Below are 20,106 nucleotides of genomic sequence, written 5' to 3'. Positions count from 1 at the left end.
ATTCTCATTGTCACCCCCTGGACCTTATGACCCGAAGCAGCCCCTCCTTGAGAATTATTCAAGCAGCCAGCCCTCAGCCCCCATCTTCTAACCTTCCATCCATTACTTTGTCTACTCTCCTCTCAATCATTTTTCAGTCTCCCAGGACCTCCAGATCAGTGATGCTTCCCTTCCTCCAGCTCCTCCCTATCCAACTTCGACTACATGAGCCATCATTTTGACAACTCTTGACAATATCCCAAATTCCCTTGTTCCTCTATATTTTCAGCCCCTATCTGGCAAACCCAAATGCTGGATAAACCCAGTGATCTATTTTCTTCAGGATTTTACTCTGATAGCTAAGAATAGTTGGGGGAAATCACACAACCAGGAAATCCTCATTCATGGTCATCAACCGTTAAGGAGGCTTCAAGCTTAGTGACCCAACCTCATCACTCTGTTCCATGGCTACTTTAAACCTTTCTGATCCTTGAACCTATGAGGCTCTTTTCTCTGTCTCTCATCTCACTCTTAGTTGATGATCTTGCTCTCATGTCACAGAGAAACCTGAAGCCATCAGAGGTGAACTCCATGAACTACCTGTTAGCAGATCCACACCCCTCCAGCATCTGTGCCCATCCTCTCCTTGTTCTTTCATGTTAGAATACAGCGATGGTTCTCCAATGATGGTGTGTGTAAGATTCAGTAGATCAGGGTCAGGAGCAGGAATTTCCATTTCTAACTAGTTTCCAGGTGATGCTTAATGCTGCTGGTCTGAGGACCCCACTTGAAAACCAGTGGAGTAGAGAAAATGCCCTCCTTCTGCCCATGGCCAGTCTCTCTGCATCCCATTTCCTCCATTACTCCTTTTATTCCTCCTGGATCTTCAACCTCTCACTCTCAAAATAAAACAAAAGCAAAAACAAAAACAAATCTCTTCTCTACCTCACTTCCTTCTCTGACTACCTGTGTCTCTCAGTTCTCAATCACTTCACTGCCAGACTCACTCTGTCACTCAGGAGGGACACAATGCAGGTTGTTTGATTGGATTCTGGTTTGAAAAAAAATGTATAAAAGACGTTTTGGTATTAATTGGGGAAATTTTGAGTATATGAGACATCTTCAAAAAGTTCACCATGTACTGGCCAGCCACCAAAATAAAATAACAACAAGAAGTTCATGGAAATATTTGTAGTATCTTTTAATTACATTTTTCATGAACTTTTTGAAATACCCTCATATTCTGCCTATCAAATGGTTATTTTCTTAGCTGTAATCATGGTACTGCAGTTACATAGGAGAAAGTCCTTATTTGTAGGAGATATATGCTGAAGTATTTAGTTGTGAAGCATCATGCTTTCCTACATTTTTACATGGCTCAGGAAATATGTGTAAATGCATAAATGTTTCTATAAGTAACAATTGTTAAATCTAAGTAAAGTGAGTAATTGTGTTATATTTTCATTTTTTTGTATGTTTGAAATTTTTCATAATAAAAAGTTGGGCAAAATTCTCTATTTCCTCATTTCCACTCAGTGCTCAACCCTTTGGGGCTGGTGTCCACCTCTACTATGCCACTCATGTGTTTTTACAATGAACTTCATGTCTTTAAATCCATTTTTTTTTAGTTTCCTCTTACTTGAACTGCCCCTAGTAGATAGCCAATTCTGAATTCTGAATTCAACCAAGTTGACAAATTCTTTCTTGGAACACTGTCTTTCTTTAGCCTCCAGGACTTGCAAGCTTCTGGTTTTCCTCCTGTCCCTCTGGTTTGCTCTTTCACTCCTCTGTTGGCTCATTCTGCTCTATCTGGCCATAATGGAGTTCATCAAGGGTGGTCAGTCCTGACCCCCTCCTCTTCTCATAGTCACTGTTCCCCCAGGGGATCATGCCTGTCACATAGCTTCAGTTCCTATCAGCTGATTATTCTCAAATTTATGTCCTTCTAATCTCCAGACTTGTATCTCCAGATTGCCTACGTGGCATCCCTACTTGGATGTCTCAGAGATACCACAAACTTAGTATATCTGAAACAGAAATCATAATTTTCCCACACAAGCAGTATCATCCTCAGATCTGGACTAGAGGGGCCCTGCTCTGTCCCACAGACTTTAGGGGATCTCACCAATCACAACTGAACTATTACACACAACATTAAATGATACCTGGGCGCCTCTGTCACTGGGATCTGCCCTCGGTACTGGCACAGCGCAACCTGAAACACTAAGCATCTGCTCTTGTAATGAACACCTTTCAGGCCTGGGGAAATGTTTCTGCAATCTCTTGCCCTGTATCCTGGAAACAAAAGATGACTACAACTGAATTCTGTGAGGTTATGCCTCTGCCAGATTCCAAGGCACATTGCTTTAGAGTGTAGGGAGGATTTAAGAAGTGGAAGCGTTTAGGTAAGAGAAATTACAACTTAATTAACTTGTCAAATATTACCTCTTAAATAGCATGATGAAGTATCCTTTCCCAATTTGTGTTCCACGGGTATGATTCATGTTGTGCCACATTTACAATAGTTGCAAATGACAGTTGAGGAACATTTTGCAATGTTAATTCTTATTACTGTTAACTTTGTATGCATGTAGGTCTAGACATAACTTGTGTGAAGTATGATATTGAGTCTGTATTCGTAAGTAGATGGACATCGTGTACTAGATTATAAGTAGTTTAATTTTTATAAAACTATTTGTCTTAGTTCATGTGGGCTGCTATAACAAAATGCCTTAGAGTGGGTAATTTGTAAACAACAGAAATTTATTGCTGACAGTTCTGGAGGCTGGAAAGTCCAAGATCAAGGTGCCAGCAGATTTGGTGTCCAGTGAGGGCTTGCTCTCTGCTTCACAGATAGCACCTTCTCGCTGCATCCTTACATGACAGAAGGGGCAAACAAGCTACTTGGGCCTCTTTAAAAAAATTTTTTTTGGCAGCTGGCCAGTACAGGGATCAGACCCTGGACCTTGATGTTATATGTACCTTGCTCTCACCAACTGGCCATATCTGGGCCTCTTTTATAAGGATACTGATCCCATTCATGAGGCCACAACCCTCATAACCTAATCACCTCCAAAAGGCCTCACCTCTTAATACCACGACATTAGGGATTAGGTGTCAAATTATAAGTTTTTGGGAGGGTACAAACATTCATACCCTAGTACTATATAATGAAATTCAATAAAAATTTCAAAAAAGTCAGCAAAAAGCATTATCTAAATTTATTTGATTTTACATATTGATATTTATTAATTATAATTTGTATTTTGCCTTTTAATTTTGATAAATAATTTTGAATCTTTTAGAAGAATATATGATAAACGTATGAAAATGATTTAAAGTTTTAAAAATTTACATATTAGGGCCGGCCCGTGGCTCACTTGGGAGAGCGTGGTGCTGACAACACCAAGTCAGGGGTTAAGATCCCCTTACCAGTCATCTTTTAGAAAAAAAAGAAAAATAGATAAAAATAAAAAATAAATAAAAATTTACATATTTTGTTAAAAATACATTTAAATTTTATAAGCTTTTGCCTACAATTATATTTTATTTTAAAGTCTAGATCATTGAGAATAAGCACAAATTGTGATATAATAGAAATAGAAACTATGAATGTGGAACTCAAAGAAGTAAATCGAAAATGAAAAGTAAGGGGCTGGCCCGTGGCTCACTCGGGTGAGTGTGGTGCTGATAACACTAAGGCCACGGGTTCGGATCCCATATAGGGATGGCCGTTCACTCACTGGGTGAGCGTGGTGCTGACAACACCAAGTCAAGGGTTAAGATCCCTTTACCGGTCATCTTTAAAAAAAAAATAATAAAATAAAAAGAAAATGAAAAGTAAATAAAATATTCAAAATGTTCAATGAGGCTGTCTATTAAATTTCTAAAAACTGGGGAAAGAGTACAAATGAGGCCACATACATTCTCATTGCTTTGATTAGTAATTAAATCAATAAGAAATATGAAGTTGCATGGATTTTATCTAATCTGTCCAAGTTGTGGATTGGATAAAATACTTGCTTTTTATTTTTCTTTGAATTAAATGCAACACTTAAAAAAAAAATGGAGAGCTTTGGGCCGGTCCGTGGCTCACTCAGGAGAGTGTGGTGCTGATAACACCAAGGCCACGGGTTCAGATCCCATATAGGGATGGCCGGTTAGCTCACTGGGTGAGCGTGGTGCTGACAACACCAAGTCAAGGGTTAAGATCCCCTTATCAGTCATCTTTAAAAAAAAAAAAAGCAGAGGTTTTACAGCAAAATTGGGATTTCCAGTTCCTTGTGGTAATGCCAGTTCTGAATCCAACCAGGAGCTGCTACCTTCCAGCTGGGGAGGGGGCTCTCCAGTCTTTCTACCTTACCTTGGCACTTTACACATTACCTGCCTGGCCTTACAGGAATCTGAGTTGGCAACTTAATCTAGTCCTTTGAAGGAAGAGTAAGGTCTTTTCTGTTGTTGGGCACTTTCATCGCCAAGTGAGGTTCTTAAGAGATTTTAAAAGTTGAGATTAAAGGGGCCGGCCTGTGGCTCACTCGGGAGAGTGCGGTGCTGATAACACCAAGGCCATGGGTTCGGATCCCATATAGGGATGGCCGGTTAGCTCACTGGGTGAGCGTGGTGCTGACAACACCAAGTCAAGGGTTAAGATTCCCTTACCGGTCATCTTTAAAAAAAAAAAAAAAAAAAAAGTTGAGATTAAAAAATAATTTATAGGTAAGAGGGCAGCCACCACAGACTCGGGAGTAAAAGTCCCTCACAATTTCCAACTGTTGGAAGAACTTGAAGAAGGCCAGAAGGGAGTAGGAGATGGCACAGTTAGCTGGGGTCTAGAAGATGACAAAAGACATGACACAAAATGGACAGGGATGATAATTGGGCCTCCAAGAACAATTTATGAAAACTGAATATACAGCCTTAAAATAGGGTGTGGACCTAAACATCCAGATGCACCCCTCCCTTTGTAAGATTTGTAACAAAAATTAATATGAATGGAATTAATAGTTCTAATGGAGTGGTGGACCCAAGAGTCATATCAATGCTAGCAAAATAGCAGAATTCACATAGGATCAGAGTTGTCCTGCACGAGCTTCAGAACCTAATGATGTCTGAAGAAAATAGGAAACTCCCTCAGCGGCCTGAAGTACACTATTATAATTAATCAAAAAGAAAAACCACAGGCTCTTCCTTTTCCCCCCATTTAACTTAAGCAGTGTTCATTTTCCACAGTAGTAACTCTTCTAGATACGTCTTGTAGACCTCAGAGTACTGGAAAGGAAGCTCCCTTCAAAGGCAATTTAGCTTAAGACACTGTAAATGATATTAATTTTTTGTCCGTTTGAAATATATAAGTTGTGCTATAACAAATCATCCTGTCAAGTGTAACCACTGTCCATGTAGTCAAACTTCTGGGATTAAGAAAGTATATTTAAATTGATTCCCACCATAACTAGTGGGGCACATCTAACTCAACTGTGAAAAGACACATCACAATCACTTTGCTGCTGATTACATGGCCTGGGGTCCTGCCTTCTCCTTTGTCCCCTCCCCCTGCTCGCTGCCCTCCCTGCAACAGCCCTCCAGCTTGGGGTGGCTTATTAGAGCAGATGTGAAGGTTTCAGGCTGCAGCCTGTGGGACTACTGCTGGGTGTGGGGGGTGCTTTCTACATCCCTGCTTTCTTTTTTTAAGTCTTAAATAATGCCCCTTCCCAGCCATCGTCCTGTCCCCCCTCTCCTCAACTCCCACCCTTGGCAGAAGCATAGATTGTAACCCCTCTGCTCCCTTCTGAAATTGGTCTTTGGTGAGGAATTTAGGGCTTTCCCCATATCCTCTCTCCCCCACATTTATAGAGGGATGCTGCTTTTTCCTTCCTCCTCAAGTCCCTTTTTATTTTTTTTAAAAAGATGACTGGTAAGGGGATCTTAACCCTTGACTTGGTGTTGTCAGCACCACGCTCTCCCAAGTGAGCTAACCGGCCATCCCTATATAGGGATCCGAATCTGTGGCCTTGGTGTTATCAGCACCGCACTCTCCCAAGTGAGCCACGGGCTGGTCCTGTCAATTCCCTTTTTGTACTGTCACCACCCAATATTTTCCAGGACACTTCCTTGCTTTGGCTAGAAGTCATCAGATATAGTTGGAAAGAATCTCTGACTTCCCTCCTTTAGTTTCATAACCACATTTACTCACTCTGCACCAACCTCAGAAATAAACTTTGGGTCTTCAGCCTTTTAGCTCAGGTTTTGATAAGGTGAAAAGAACCGTCACCAGGGTTACTGAGCCCTGCCAGCTCTCAGAGTCCTTGGTGGTTAAACTTAGAGAAAGACCACATGAAGACATTTGTAAGTATACATGATCCCTGTGAATTGTTTTGTTTTGTTTTCTGTAATTGCTTTTACTCTTAAAAATTGAAGAAGTTTAAAAGAGAACTCTCATTTGGGTCTAGTTTGGAATCTGACAACTGGAACAAAAGGAACCTTGAATTCAGTGCATACTTTGATTTTGGTGCTGCTGCTTCTCACCATCCTCAGCAGGGATTAAGAACGTGGTTTGCCCAACAGATCCCCAAAACTAGCGGGCTTGACTTCCTGGCATAATGCTGCATTTTCCATTTTCTGTTCAGGACCACAAAATGCTGAGATGTGGATGCATACTGAAATAAAGCAATTCATTGTGTTCTAAAAATAAATAAGAATAAAAAAGAATTTATAAAACAGCGGTGCTGCAGTACCAAGGTCCAGGGTTCTGATCCCTGTACTGGCCACCCCCCACCCCCCCAAAAAAAGAATTTATATGCAGCTGGAGGTGATACCTAACACGGACAATAATAGCAATAGCATCCATCACAAGAACAACATAAAACAATAGTCTCCTAGAGTAGCTACTCTAAGCCAGGTCCTGTTCTAAGCACTTTACATTAACATATTTAACTTTCATAACACAACAATGCTACGATGTAGGCACTTATAATATACACACTTTATAGATGAGGACACTAAGGCATATAGTGGTTAAGTAACTTGCCTAAGATTACCACGTATAAATAGGAGGAGTGTGACTTTACACGGCAGAGGAGAGAATGGGTAGGGAAGTCAAATCTCTCCACCTACACAGCCATCATTGTACTCTTCTAAAGAGATTAACAACCAACTTTCATATAGCATTGTTCCATTTATTAGCTCATTTAATCATCACAACAATCCAATTAAACAAATCCCCACCTTTGCAACGCTGCTTTTGTTTCGTATCTTTTTTTCTTTAAAAAAAAAAAAAAGCATTACAGATTTGGCTAAAGCCCATGCCATTTCTCTCCTTCCTCATGGTAATTATCATTCTGAAGTTGCTGGGAATTATTCCATGCATATTTTGTACTTTTAACAAATATGTTTGTTTTACTAAATAACACATACCACTGTTTTGTGTATTTTAAAACTTACATAAATTAAAAAAAATAAAAATAAGTGTACATAAATTGTTCAATCAGAGCGTGGTGCTGATAACACCAAGGTCAAAAGTTTAGATCCCCCCACTAGCCAGCCACCAAAATAAACAAATAAATAAAACTTACGTAAACAGTATCATACAGCGTCCATTTTTGCTACTTTTACTCATTATATTGGTAAATATATCTATAATTCATTGTTGTGTAGTATTCCATTGAAAGAATCAATCATACTTTATTTGTCCATTCCTTTACTTTAGGTTGTTTCCACTTTCCCTTGACAATCAAATGATACTCCAATGACCATTCTTATCCTTGCCTCCTTGTGCATGTGTAGAAATGTTTTTCTTTCTTTTTTTTTTTTTTTAAAAGATGACCGGTAAGGGGATCTTAACCCTTGACTTGGTGTTGTCAGCACCACACTCACCCAGTGAGCGAACCGGCCATCCCTATATTGGATCCGAACCCGTGGCCTTGGCGTTATCAGCACCACACTCTCCCGAGTGAGCCACGGGCCGGCCCAAAGTCAGTCTTTTTTTTTTTTTTTTTTTTTTTAAAAGATGACCGGTAAGGGGATCTTAACCCTTGACTTGGTGTTGTCAGCACCACACTCACCCAGTGAGCGAACCGGCCATCCCTATATGGGATCCGAACCCGGGGCCTTGGTGTTATCAGCACTGCACTCTCCCGAGTGAGCCACAGGCCGGCCCCGTCAGTCTTTTTTTTTTTTTTTTCCTTTTTGTCTTTTTTCGTGACCGGTAACGGGATCGCAACCCTCGGTGTTGCGCCCGTACCACGACCGGCAACGGGATCGCAACCCTCAGTGTCCTGCCTGCACCACGCTCAACCAGTGAGCGGACCAGTCTCTATATGGGATCCGAACCCTCAGCGGGAACTCCGCCGCGCTCCCAAGCGCCGCACTCAACCAAGTGCGGGCCGGCCCTGTAGAAATGTTTTTCTAAGGAACAGATCTAGAAGCAAGTTTGCTGGGTCATAGGGTACGTATATTTTCAGCATTAAGTATTGACCAAAGTCTCTTCAAATTTGCTATATCTGTTCATACTTCAACCCAAAATGTATGAGTTTCTATTGTCCCACATTTTTGTTAACACTTAGTATTTTAAAAAATTATTTTATTTTAGGGCCAGCCTATGGCTCACTTGGGAGAGTGGTGTGGGTGACACCAAGGCCACGGGTTCAGATCCCTATATAGGGATGGCCAGTTAGCTCACTTGGGAGAGTGTGGTGCTGACAACACCAAGTCATCTTGGTCCCCTTACCAGTCATCTTTTATTAAAAAAAAAATTATTTTATTTTTATTTTATTTTATTGGTGGCTAGCTGGTATGGGGATCCAAACCCTTGACCTCAGTGTTATCAGCATCATGCTCTCCCAAGTGAGCTGATGGGCCAACCCTAACACTTAGTGTTATCAGAGTTATTTTAAATTTGTTGACTTAAAATTTTTTTTTGTTAGGGCCGGCCCGTGGCTTACTTGGGAGAGCGTCGAGCTGACAACACCAAGTCAAGGGTTAAGATCTCTTTACCCATCATCTTTTTAAAAAAAATTTTTTTTTTTTGTTGAGTTAATATGTGTAAAATAGTATCTCATGCTTTGATTTGCATTTCTACATTGCTAGTGAAGTTGACCATCTTTTCATATGTTTATTGGCCATTTGGGTTTCCTCTTTTGTGACTTGCCTATTCATAACTTTTGCTCATTTTCTCTTGCCTCATTCTTATTGATCTGCAGGAGTTCTTTATAAATCCTGGATATAATACTTTGTTGGTTATATAGGTTGTAAATACTCCCCAAGTCTGTGACTTGTCTTTTTACTTTGTTATAATGTCTCTTGTCTTATAGAAAATTTAAAAAAATGTCTTTAATGTGGCCATGTCTTTATTGTTTGTGCTTTTATTTATTTATAATTGACAAGGAAAAATTGTATATATTTATGGTGTACAACATGATGTTTTGATATACGTATATGTTGTTGAATGACTAAATCAAGTTAATATATTCATTATCTCACATATTTTCATTTTTAATATTGTACATTTAAAATGTCCTCTCAGGGGCTGGCTGGTGGTGTAGCTTGGTTATTTACGGCGTGGCCTTATAACATCAAGATCAAGTGTTTGGTTCCCCATACAAGCCAGCCACCAAAAAAAAAAAAAAGAAAAAATACTCTCTTAGCAATTTTCTAGTATATGATAAATTGTTATGAACTCTAGTCTCCATGCTATACAACAGATTTCTTGAAATTATTCCACCTGTCTAACTGAAATTTTGTATCCTTTGATTAACATGTCCCCAATCCCCATCATCCCTAGCCTGGTGTAACCACCATTCTGTTCTCTGCTTCTGTGAATTTGATTTTTTAGATTCCACATATAAATGACATCAGGCAGGCACTATCTGTCTTTCTGTGCTTGGCTTATTTCATTTAGCGTAATGTCCTCCAGGTTCATCCATGTTGTGGCAAATGACAGGATTTCCTTCTTTTTTTAAGGCTGAGTAGTATTGCATTGTGTATATACCACATTTTCTTTATCCATTCATGTTGGTTGACACTTAGATTGATTCCACATCTTGGCTATTGAGAATAATGCTGCAATGTACATGGGAATGCAGGATCTCTTTGACATATTGATTTCATTTCCTAAGGATATAAACCCAGAAGTAGAATTTCTGGATTATATGGTAGTTCTATTTTTAATTTTTTGAGGAACCTCCGTACTGTTTTCTGTAATGGCTGTACTAATTTACATTCCCACCAATAGTGTAAGGGTTCCCTTTTCTCCATATCCCTGCCAATACTTGTTATCTCTTGTCTTTTTTATAAAATAGACATTATAATAGTCATAGTAATAGGTGTGAGGTGATATCTCACTGTTGTTTTAATTTGCATTTCCTTGATGATTAGTGATGTTGAGCATTTTTTCATATACCTGTTGGCCATTTGTATGTCTTCTTTTGAGAAATGTCTTTTCAGGTCCTTTGCCCATTTTTTTTTTTAAGATGAGCGGTAAGGGGATCTTAACCCTTGACTTAGTGTTGTCAGCACCACGCTCTCCAAAGTGAGCTAACTGGCCATCCCTATATAGGGATCTGAACCCATGGCCTTGGTGTTATCAGCACCACATTCTCCCAAGTGAGCCATGGGCCGGCCCTCCTTTGCCCATTTTTAAATCAGGTTATTTATTTTCTTGCTATTGAGTTGTCATTTATTCCAATTTTTTAATTTTTAATTTATTTATTTTTTGTGGCTGGTCAGTATGGGGATCTGAACCCATTACTTTGGTGTTATAAGGCTGCGCTCTAACCAACTGAGCTAACTGGCCAGCCTATATTTTGAATATTAACTTATTATTAGATATATGGCTTGCACATATTTTCTCTCATTCTATAGGTTATTTCTTCACTCTGTTGATTGTTTCCTTTGCTGTTCATAAACTTTAGTTTGATGCAATCCTATTTGTCTATTTTTGTTTTGGGGGTCATATCCAAAAAAATCTTTGCCCAGACCAATGTCAAGAAGCTTTTGGTGGCTGGCTAGCTCAGTTGGTTAGAGTGTGGCCTTGTGACACCAAGGTCAAGGGTTCGGTTCCCCATACTGGCCAGCCACCAAGAAAAACACATTTGTACTTACTCCTAATCCCAGACCAATGTCAAGAAGCTTTTATCCTATGTTTTCTTCTAGTAATTTTACAATTTCAGACCTTATGTTTAAGTCTTTAATCCATTTTGAGTTGAATTTGTATATGGGGTGAGATAAAGATCCAATTTTATTCTTCTGCATGTGGATATCCACATGCTTTTCATGGCCATTTACTGTTCCGGTTTTCCCAGCACTATATATTGCAGAGGCAGGTCTTTCCCTATCTTGTGTTCTTAGCACCTTTGTCAAAGATCAGTTGACCATAAATGTGTAGATTTTTTTTTAATGCCAGTCCATGCTTCTTTGATTACTATAGCTTTGTGGTCAGTTCTGAAGTCAGATAGTGTGGTGCCTCCAGCTCTGTGTGTGTGTGTGTGTGAGTTTCTCAAGATTGCTGTGGCTATTTGGCATCTTTTATGGTTCCATATAAATTTTAGGATTTTTTCCCCTATTTCTGTGAAAATGTCACTGGAATTTTGAAAGGATTGCATTGAATCTGTAGATTGCTTTGGGTAGTATGGACATTTTAACAATATTAATTCTTTCAATCCATGAACATGAGATATATTTCCATTTGTGTCTTTTTCTGTTTCTTTTATCAATGTTTTATAGTTTTCAGTGTACAGCTCTTTCACCTCTTTGGTTAAATTTATTCCTAAATATTTTATTTTATTTATTTATTTTTTACATATTTTATTTTTTATGCTATTGCAAATGGGATTGTTTTCTTGATTTTTTTTCTGATAAGTCTGTTATTAATATATAGAAACATTACTGATTTTTGTATATTGATTTTGTATCTTGCAGCTTTATTGAATTCACTTATTAGTTCTAACAATTCTTTTGTGGAGTCTTTAGGATTTTCTATACATAAGATCATGTTGTCTGCAAACAGTGATGATTTAACTTCTTCCTTTCTGATCTGGATGCCTTTTATTTCTTTTTCTTTCCTACTTGCTGCTGTAGATTGAATGTCTCCACAACCTCATTTAGGCTTAATCCCACTGTAACTGTTGAGGGTGGGAAATCCTATCATGGTAATTGAAAGGTGGGGCCTTGAAGAGGCGATTAGATTGTAGAACTGTGCAGTAGTGAAGGATTAAAAATGGTGGTCATAGGTGTGGTTTGGAGGGCTTTAAGAAGAGAGTGAATGAGGAGGTTAGTCTCTCATTTTCTCTGCTCCACCATTTTTGTAATGTGATACTCTACCATCACTGTGACTACCAAGACCCTCACCAGGTGTGTTCCCTGGCCTTTGGATTTCCCCATCTGTGATACTGTAAGCAATAAATTTTCTTTTCTGATAAATTACACAGTTCTATGTATTTTGTTATAAGTGACTGAAACAGACTAATACACTTGCTCTGGCTAGAACTTCCCATACGATGTTGAATAGAAGTGGTGAGAGCTGGCATCTTTGTCTTGTTCCTGATCTTAGAAGAAAAGCTTTCAACTGTTCACCATTGCATATGATGTTAGCTGTGGGTTTGTCATATATGTTCTTTGTTACGCTGAGGTACTTTATTTCTATACTTAATTTACTGAGAATTTTTTTTTTTTTTTTTTTTTAAAGATGACCGGTAAGGGGATCTTAACCCTTGGCTTGGTGTTGTCAGCACCATGCTCAGCCAGTGAGCAAACCGGCCATCCCTATATGGGATCCGAACCCGTGGCCTTGGTGTTATCAGCACCACACTCTCCCGAGTGAGCCACGGGCCGGCCCCAATTTACTGAGAATTTTTATCATGAAAGGATACTGAGTTTTGTGGTGCTTTTTCTGCATCTGTTGATATGTATGATCATATGGTTTTTGTCCTTCATTTTGATGTTTGTGTTTTTTTGTATCTTGTTTAAGAAATACTTCCCTACTCTAATTCATCAATATATTCTTATATTTTCTTTGAACAGTTTTAAGTTTTGCTTTTCATACACTTAAGCTATCTGAAATGTATTTTGGGGCATGTTTTAATGTAGGGATCTTTTTTTTTTTCTTTCCCATTTGGATAGCCAGTTAACCCAAGATCATCCTTTCCCACTGATTTATGTCACTTGTTTCATATACCAGGTCTCATATCTTTGTGCATATGATTCCAAGAAGTTCTATTCTGTACCCGTGGTCTAATTATTTGTCTATGTGCGAGGACTACATTCTTTTTGTCACTCTTATTTTAGAGTATAGTCATGATATACGATAAAGGAAGTGCTCTGGTGTTCTGCTCCAAACTTGTTTTAGCTTTTCATGGCCATTTACTTTTCTATGATAATTTAAGAACAACTTGTCAAGTTCCATAAAATATCTTTTTGGGGTTTTGCTTAGAATTGTACTGAATTTATAGATTTGAGAAAAATTGTCAGCTTCATATTGAATATTCTTCTGCATGTTTATGACATATCTCTTCATCTTTTATGTTCTACAATAGTGTTTTATTTTATCCATGAAGCTCATACACATATTTTGTTATATTTATCCCTGAGTATTTTGTAGTTTTTGTTGCTATTACAAAGAAGAATGGTGTATTCTTAAAATAAAGTCTTCTATTCGTTTATTGCTCTGGTATAGGCATATTGATGTTTGTGTATTCATCTAGTCTCCAGCAAGGAGTGTGTTAGTTTGAAAAGTTTGTTTGTAGGTTCTTGTGAATTTTCTTTGTAAATAATCAATCTATGTATGGTGACGTATAGTGGTCAGTCTATGTATAGTAATCATCTATGTATAATGATGGCTTTATTTCTCCTTTTTCTTATTGTGCCAGTTCAAACCCCCCCAGCACAAAGTTGAATCAAAACCATAAAAACTGGTATCTTTGTCTTGACTTTGGAAGTTAATTTCTATTCTTAGTCAGCTAGATTTTTTCTTAAAATAATCATGAATTAGTATTAAACTTTATCTAATGGGTTCTCCATACCTATTGGGACAATCATATGTTTTTTCCTTTTATTATTTCAATGTCATATTATTAATACATTTTTTTAAGGGGCTGGCCTGTGGCTCACTTGGGAGAGTATGGTGTTGATAACACCAAGGCCACGGGTTCAGATCCCTATATAAGGATGGCCGGTTAGCTCACTTGGGAGAGCGTGGTGCTAACAACACCAAGTCAACAGTTAAGATCCCCTTACCGGTCATTTTTTTAAAAAAAAGAAAAAGAGGGGCTGGCCCGTGGCTCACTCAGTAGAGTGCAGTGCTGATTACACCAAGGCCACGGGTTCGGATCCTATATAGGGATGGCCAGTTAGCTCACTGGCTGAACGTGGGGCTGACAACACCAGGTCAAGGGTTAAGATCCCCTTACCAGTCATCTTAAAAAAAAAAAGAAAAAGAAAAAAAAATACATTTTTAAGTAGACAGTCCTTGCATTCCTAAAATAAATCCTGCTTGGTTATTCGCTAAACATATGCGCGTATACACACACATGCACAAACTCCACTGAATTGTTTGCTAATATTTTATTTATGATTTTTAGTCTTATAAGTATGATTGGCCCTCTTTTTCTATAATCTGAAACGGTTTATATAAATAAATAAGCAATTCATTTAATCATTGGCAGAAAACATCCGTATAAGCATCTGGGTACTGTGTGTGTGCATGCACATTTTTAACTTCTCGTTCAATCTTTTAGAATTTATAGATCTGTTCAGTTTTCTATTTTTTTTTTTTTTTTTTTTTAAAAGATGACCGGTAAGGGGATCTTAACCCTTGACTTGGTGTTGTCAGTACCACGCTCAGCCAGTGAGCGAACCGGCCATCCCTATATGGGATCCGAACCCATGGCCTTGGTGTTATCAGCACCGCACTCTACCGAGTGAGCCACGGGCCGGCCCCATTCAGTTTTCTATTTCTTTGTGAGTCAGCTGAGGCTATCTTTCATCTAATTTCTCCATTCTTTAGGTGGATGATAAAACTCCAGCCGTTAGTTACCAGAACCAGTTCCCTTCCAGCCCCCTTCACAGTCAGCTCACCCTCTGGCTTTCGGTTTCCTCTGTTTCTAGCAACCTGAGATTTTACTTTCCTTTTAAGAACTCAATCATATGTTTAATTTTTTTTTCATATTTTATCCAGTGTTTCCAGGTGATGGAGGAAGAGTTTTAGATTTTCTAATTTCTTCATCTTGCTTGATTCTGAAGTTGTTCCCATTTTACGTACAAGAAAGCTAGGGTTCAGAGTGGTTGAATAGCCTGTTGTTGGAGGTCCCACGACTAATACTTTTAACCTAGTTATTGAACCCAGATTTGCCAGTTCTGAATCCTGTGCTCTTGCCTTATTGTTCTATGCTGCCTTCTGAAGCCAGTGAGGCAAAACCAGAAAGAGGCACTAAAAAGTTAAAGAGGGAGAGAGTCTCATAGGCAAGATGGAGGGGGCGTGGGAGGAAAGGTGGGGCTGTGAAGCTGGATGATACCAGGAAACAGCACATGGGACTCCTAGGCTGTAGCTGCTGGAGGGAGAAACATGGCCTCAATCCATCCCCTCTAAATCCTGAAGTATCTAGACCCTTGCCCCAGATCCTGGCATGAATGCATCCAACCAATGTTTACAAAGTGTCCAGTGCTAGGTTCAGGGTATGGCAAGAGTGAACATCTGCAGTCATGGTCCGTACCCTCAGGGAGCTTACATTCTATGGGTAGAGAGACATCAATCAAATAATCACCAACAAATGTAGAACTGCATCTGTGCTAAGTGCCTCCAAGGAAAGGTACATCTTGGTGTAAGAGCTCATAAGAGGGGAATTTGGCCTTGAAAGGAAGTCAGGGAACTTTCCCTGAGAAAGTGAGGAAGGAGCTGAGATCTGAAGAATGAAGAGGAGCTAGCTGGGGAAGGAACAGAGGAAGGAGCCTTCAGGCACAGGGTCTAGACTACCTGAAGGATCTCTGCAGGAGTAAGTACGTGGTGGACAGGAACTGGAGCTGGTGGTGTGAGGGGGAGAGTGAGTAGTGGGAGATGAGGCTGGAGAGGTGGGGCCACGCCTGGCCATAGGGGACAGGTTAGGACTTGAGTCTTTAACTTAAGGTCAATGGAAAACCATTGAATAGATTTAAGCACGGTGACTGAAACAATCAGATTTGCATTTTAAAAAGGTCCCTCCTGGGTCGGCCCGGTGGCGCACGGGAGAGTGCGCCGCTTGAGAGTGCGGCGGCGCTCCCGCTGAGGGTTCGGATCCCATGTGGAGACCGGTTCCCGCTCACTGGCTGAGCGTGGTGCGGGCGCAGCACCGAGGGTTGCGATCCCATTGCCGGTCCCCGGTACGGGAGCAACACTGAGGGTTGCGATCCTGTTACCGGTCAGTAAAAAAGACAAAAAGGGAAAAAAAAAAAAAAAAAGGGTCCCTCCTACTTAGGTGTGTAGCATATATTGGAGGCCATTCCTAGCCTCTTCAGCTATTGCAATTTCAGAGGAAAGCCAAATGGTCCAAATGGTGGCTGGACCAGAGAGGTGGAGGGATGGTGGGGAGTGGACAGACTTGAGCTATATGAGTATTATAGCAGATTAAATTGATACGAATAGATGCTGGATTCAATACAGATATGCTCACACTAAGTGCTCCTAGACTGAACCCTTTGAAGGCAGGGGCCACGTCACATGACTGTTTGCAGAACCCAGGTTCCAGAACAGTCCCTGACACATGGTAGACTCAATACACATTTCCTGAAAGAGTGAAACTGGTTAATGGTCTCTCAAGTGATCCTTTTACCTCAAATTGTCTTTAATTCATTCTTGCATGTGTCAATAATCAGCCTCTTTGATACATCACAGGGAGAAATGTTGCCAAGTTCCAAAGAGTATTCTTTGGGGCAAGTTAATACAAGAACTGAGGTCTCACTTATCCTACAAAATGAACAGTAACAATAACTTGCTGCAAGTGTTACCCCAAGGGAGTATCTCCCGCAAGGAACCTTCTGCAAAGGTGAATGATGACAGCTGCCTCTTCAGTGTCAGGCTGGGTTGAGGGGTGCCAATCTGAGGGGACACTCATGTGGGACTCCTGGCTGACTGTCCAAAGCCAGTTTTCCTGTATATGAAGAGGACATTAAACAAGCAATTTTTGTAGAAGTGCAAATGGCAGGACATGTACTGCTTGTGGTGGTTAACTCAGTATCTTGGCAGCACTGGGGGAAAGATGTTTGTACCATATGTTCCCTTCTAGGTTTTTGAGATTTTTTTTTCTGTATCTTGTCTCACACAGTCCTGTTCTCCTTTCTTTACTTGTCCTCCAGCCTCCCTTGGCTTCTTCCTCTGGTCTGCATCTCTTCCATCTCCCTGCCTTTTCCTTGGCCACAGGCCTCTGCCTGTTTTCATCTTTCAATAAGAGGCTCTCTGTGTAGTTGGAAAGAGCAGCTGGGCATTATTTTTAGAGTTAAATGCAACAAGGGTTTTAAAGTCCTGGGGTCCTGGGAACAGGGCCTGGTGAAGCCAGGAGTGGGCACAGGGTGATGGCATCATCAGATAGGAGCACTGGGTGTAGCTTTAGCACCTGACGTAAGAAGGACCCAGCAGTCTCTAGAGGAAGCGATGGGATTCGGAGGAATTAGTATGGTGACTAGGATATGATGGTGGGGGTTGTCAGAGACATCTGGGGATTTAGTTATCTCTTTAAAAGGACCCCTTCAGGAAAATCCCAGGGAATCTGATCCATTCACGACAATAGCAGGTCCAAGACAGCCTAGTTAAACTTCTCAGATGAGGACAGAATATGGGAAATTGCCCAGGGACATTTTATTTGTTATTTAAAAAAATTTTTTTTCTTTTTTTAACTGAGAAGTACAGATGTCTTTCTAAGAAACAGGCAAAATTCTTCTCTAGGCTTGGGAGTTCCCTCAGAGATCAGCACTTTGGTCTAGAGTTTTCTTTACTTTTTTTTGCAGCTGGCCAACTTGGGGAACTGAACCCTTGACTTTGGTGTTACAAGGTCATGCTCTAACCAACTGAGCCAACCGGCCAGTCAGGTCTAGAATGAGATGGACCTGGCTATTCTAGCTTCAAATAGGTCCAGGTGAGACACTCTGGCCACCCCATAGGGCTGCTCTGAAAGTCATTCTGAGGGGCTGGCTGGCTGGCTCAATTGGTTTGAGTGCAATGTTATAACACAAAGGCCAGGTTCAGATTCCCGTACTGACCAGCTCCCAAAAAAAAAAAAAAAAAAAAGTCATTCTGGCTGGGGGTCAGGGGGAGCTGTGTTCTGTGATGTCTTCCACAGGTGGAGGGATTCTGTCACCAAGGCTGCCCTTCTATTCTCCTGGAGTGCTGCACAGTTGGTGGTGGGGGTGGGGGTGGCACTGCCACAGAGGCCCTGACTCCTCTTCCTTCTGTGTTTGTCCCTGTCCTTCCTGTTGTGTATGACCTAGTGTCATGACACATAGGTTCTCTGAGTGAAGCTACAACCAAGGAAGCCAGAGCAGTAGGGCCTGTCCCCAGGGGTGGCCCTGGTGGTGATGCAGCTGCACCACAAGCTGAGCCTCAGTCTGGCCTGTCGGACTTGCAGGTGCTGCACCAGCCTTGAGCTCTGTCCCAAGCTTTTGCTTCACTGGCTGCAGTGGTATGGCTGCTCCACCTGGGGTTGCAGGTTGCAGTGATGGCTGGAGACGTTGCCACACTGGGCACTGGAAAGGCTTCCTACTGTGGCCTGGGCTGTGCAGTAGCGGGCCACTGCCAGTACCTGTGAGAAGAGTAGACCAGAGTCTTAGCAGGTGTGGACTGGTGGGGACAGCAGGGGAACGGAGTGGTGGACCTGCTGGTGGACTATGAGCCTGAAGTGCTGGTTGAAGCCACAGCCATACTCACTGCACAGTAGGGTGCTTCCCCTAAGTGCATTTGTAGGTGCTGGGCCAAGTAGGCATTCTGGGTGAAGTGCCTGGCAGGGTAGAAGGGTGCTCATTAAGTCAGCCTCCTTGTGGTGGATGAGACTGGGGTGGCACCTAAAATTCCATCTACAGGTGGCACAGACATAGGGCCACTTGCCTGTGTGTACAGTGGCGTGCTACAGCAGGCTGGAGCTCTTGGAGAAGCCCCTGCCAGACTGGCTACAGTGACAGGGGGCTCAGGCAGGTGTTTGTGGTGGTGCTGGGCCAGGTGTTAGTTATGGCCACACTCACTGCAGCAGTAGGGTCTGTCACCTGTGTGAGAGTGGAAGTACAGGGTCAAGTGGGCTCCTTGGCTGAGTACTTCCCACATTTGGGGCAGGGAAAGGGCCCCTCATCCAGGCTGTGTTGGAAGAGGTGGGAGTGGCAGGAAGACGCTCCACATCCCAGGCAGGAAATGGGCTTTGTGGGGGGGGATGGGGATGGGGGACCCTGGTAGAGGAGGTGGGGAAGGGTCAGTTGTGACAGCTGAGGGATCAAGGGTGCCTAGTTGGGAGGAGCTGGCGGTCTGTCCTGCCTTCTACTCCTCTTCCTTTGCTCCCAGCCTGTAGGGTGAAGGGAGACTAAGTTGAAAGCAGCATGGGGGAGAGAGGGGAGCAGAGGAGATAGAGGTGGGAGAGCAGAGGCCAAGCCCCCCCCCAACTGAAGAAGTGGTTGGGGACTTCAGTGACTCCTCCCTTCTCCCAGGGGTGTCTTTTCCCAGAGGTGTAGTGTGGGGTTGGTTGGTGGAGGAACCCAAACACAACTTTCCATGAGCAGTTGACCAGGGTTTTGAGGGCTGCTGGGCAAAGACAGGGTCCTCGGAATTTGGCCTCACCTGGGCAGGGGTCTCCTGAAGGGCTCTTTCCCTCAGGCTCCTGAGGCCCTGGGCTCCAGGGTTCAGCTTTTGCGTTCATACACATGATTTGCCCTGGTTTGGGGACTGAGACACTTGAGAGGGGTGAAATGACAAAGTGTGGGGTAGGGTAAGGGAGAGAGAGGCTCCTTCCTACATCCCTCACCACCTCCACAGAAAACCTTTTTTCTTGCCCTCCCAGCCCAGTCATGCCCCTGCTCTGGAGACTCTGGAGGGAAAGCCCCTCCTGCATGGGACAGTTGCCATTCACACTATTACAAGGAAAGTAGCTAACATTTCACTGAGCATCTCTCTACAGCAGTGGTCCCCAGCCTGTG

The 20,106-nt window shown here is 41.7% G+C and overlaps 1 long non-coding RNA gene and 1 pseudogene across 1 annotated transcript; one reads left to right on the top strand and one right to left on the bottom strand.

The window, feature by feature from the left end:
- The first annotated feature begins 1,797 nt into the window (after positions 1 to 1,797).
- On the top strand, positions 1,798 to 5,140 carry LOC103597951 (annotated as a pseudogene).
- An 11,620-nt stretch (positions 5,141 to 16,760) lies between these two features.
- Positions 16,761 to 19,184, bottom strand: LOC103597941. The gene is made up of 2 exons (XR_551157.1): positions 19,034 to 19,184; positions 16,761 to 18,731 (listed from the first exon to the last, which is right to left on the bottom strand). It is a non-coding gene; the product is annotated as an uncharacterized LOC103597941 (long non-coding RNA).
- Between the last annotated feature and the right edge of the window lie 922 nt (positions 19,185 to 20,106).

This window comes from Galeopterus variegatus, unplaced genomic scaffold (genome assembly GCF_000696425.1).
Source record: "Galeopterus variegatus unplaced genomic scaffold, G_variegatus-3.0.2 Scaffold2472, whole genome shotgun sequence".
NCBI classification, from domain to species: domain Eukaryota; kingdom Metazoa; phylum Chordata; class Mammalia; order Dermoptera; family Cynocephalidae; genus Galeopterus; species Galeopterus variegatus.
This window is presented reverse-complemented; position numbering and strand designations above follow the sequence as displayed.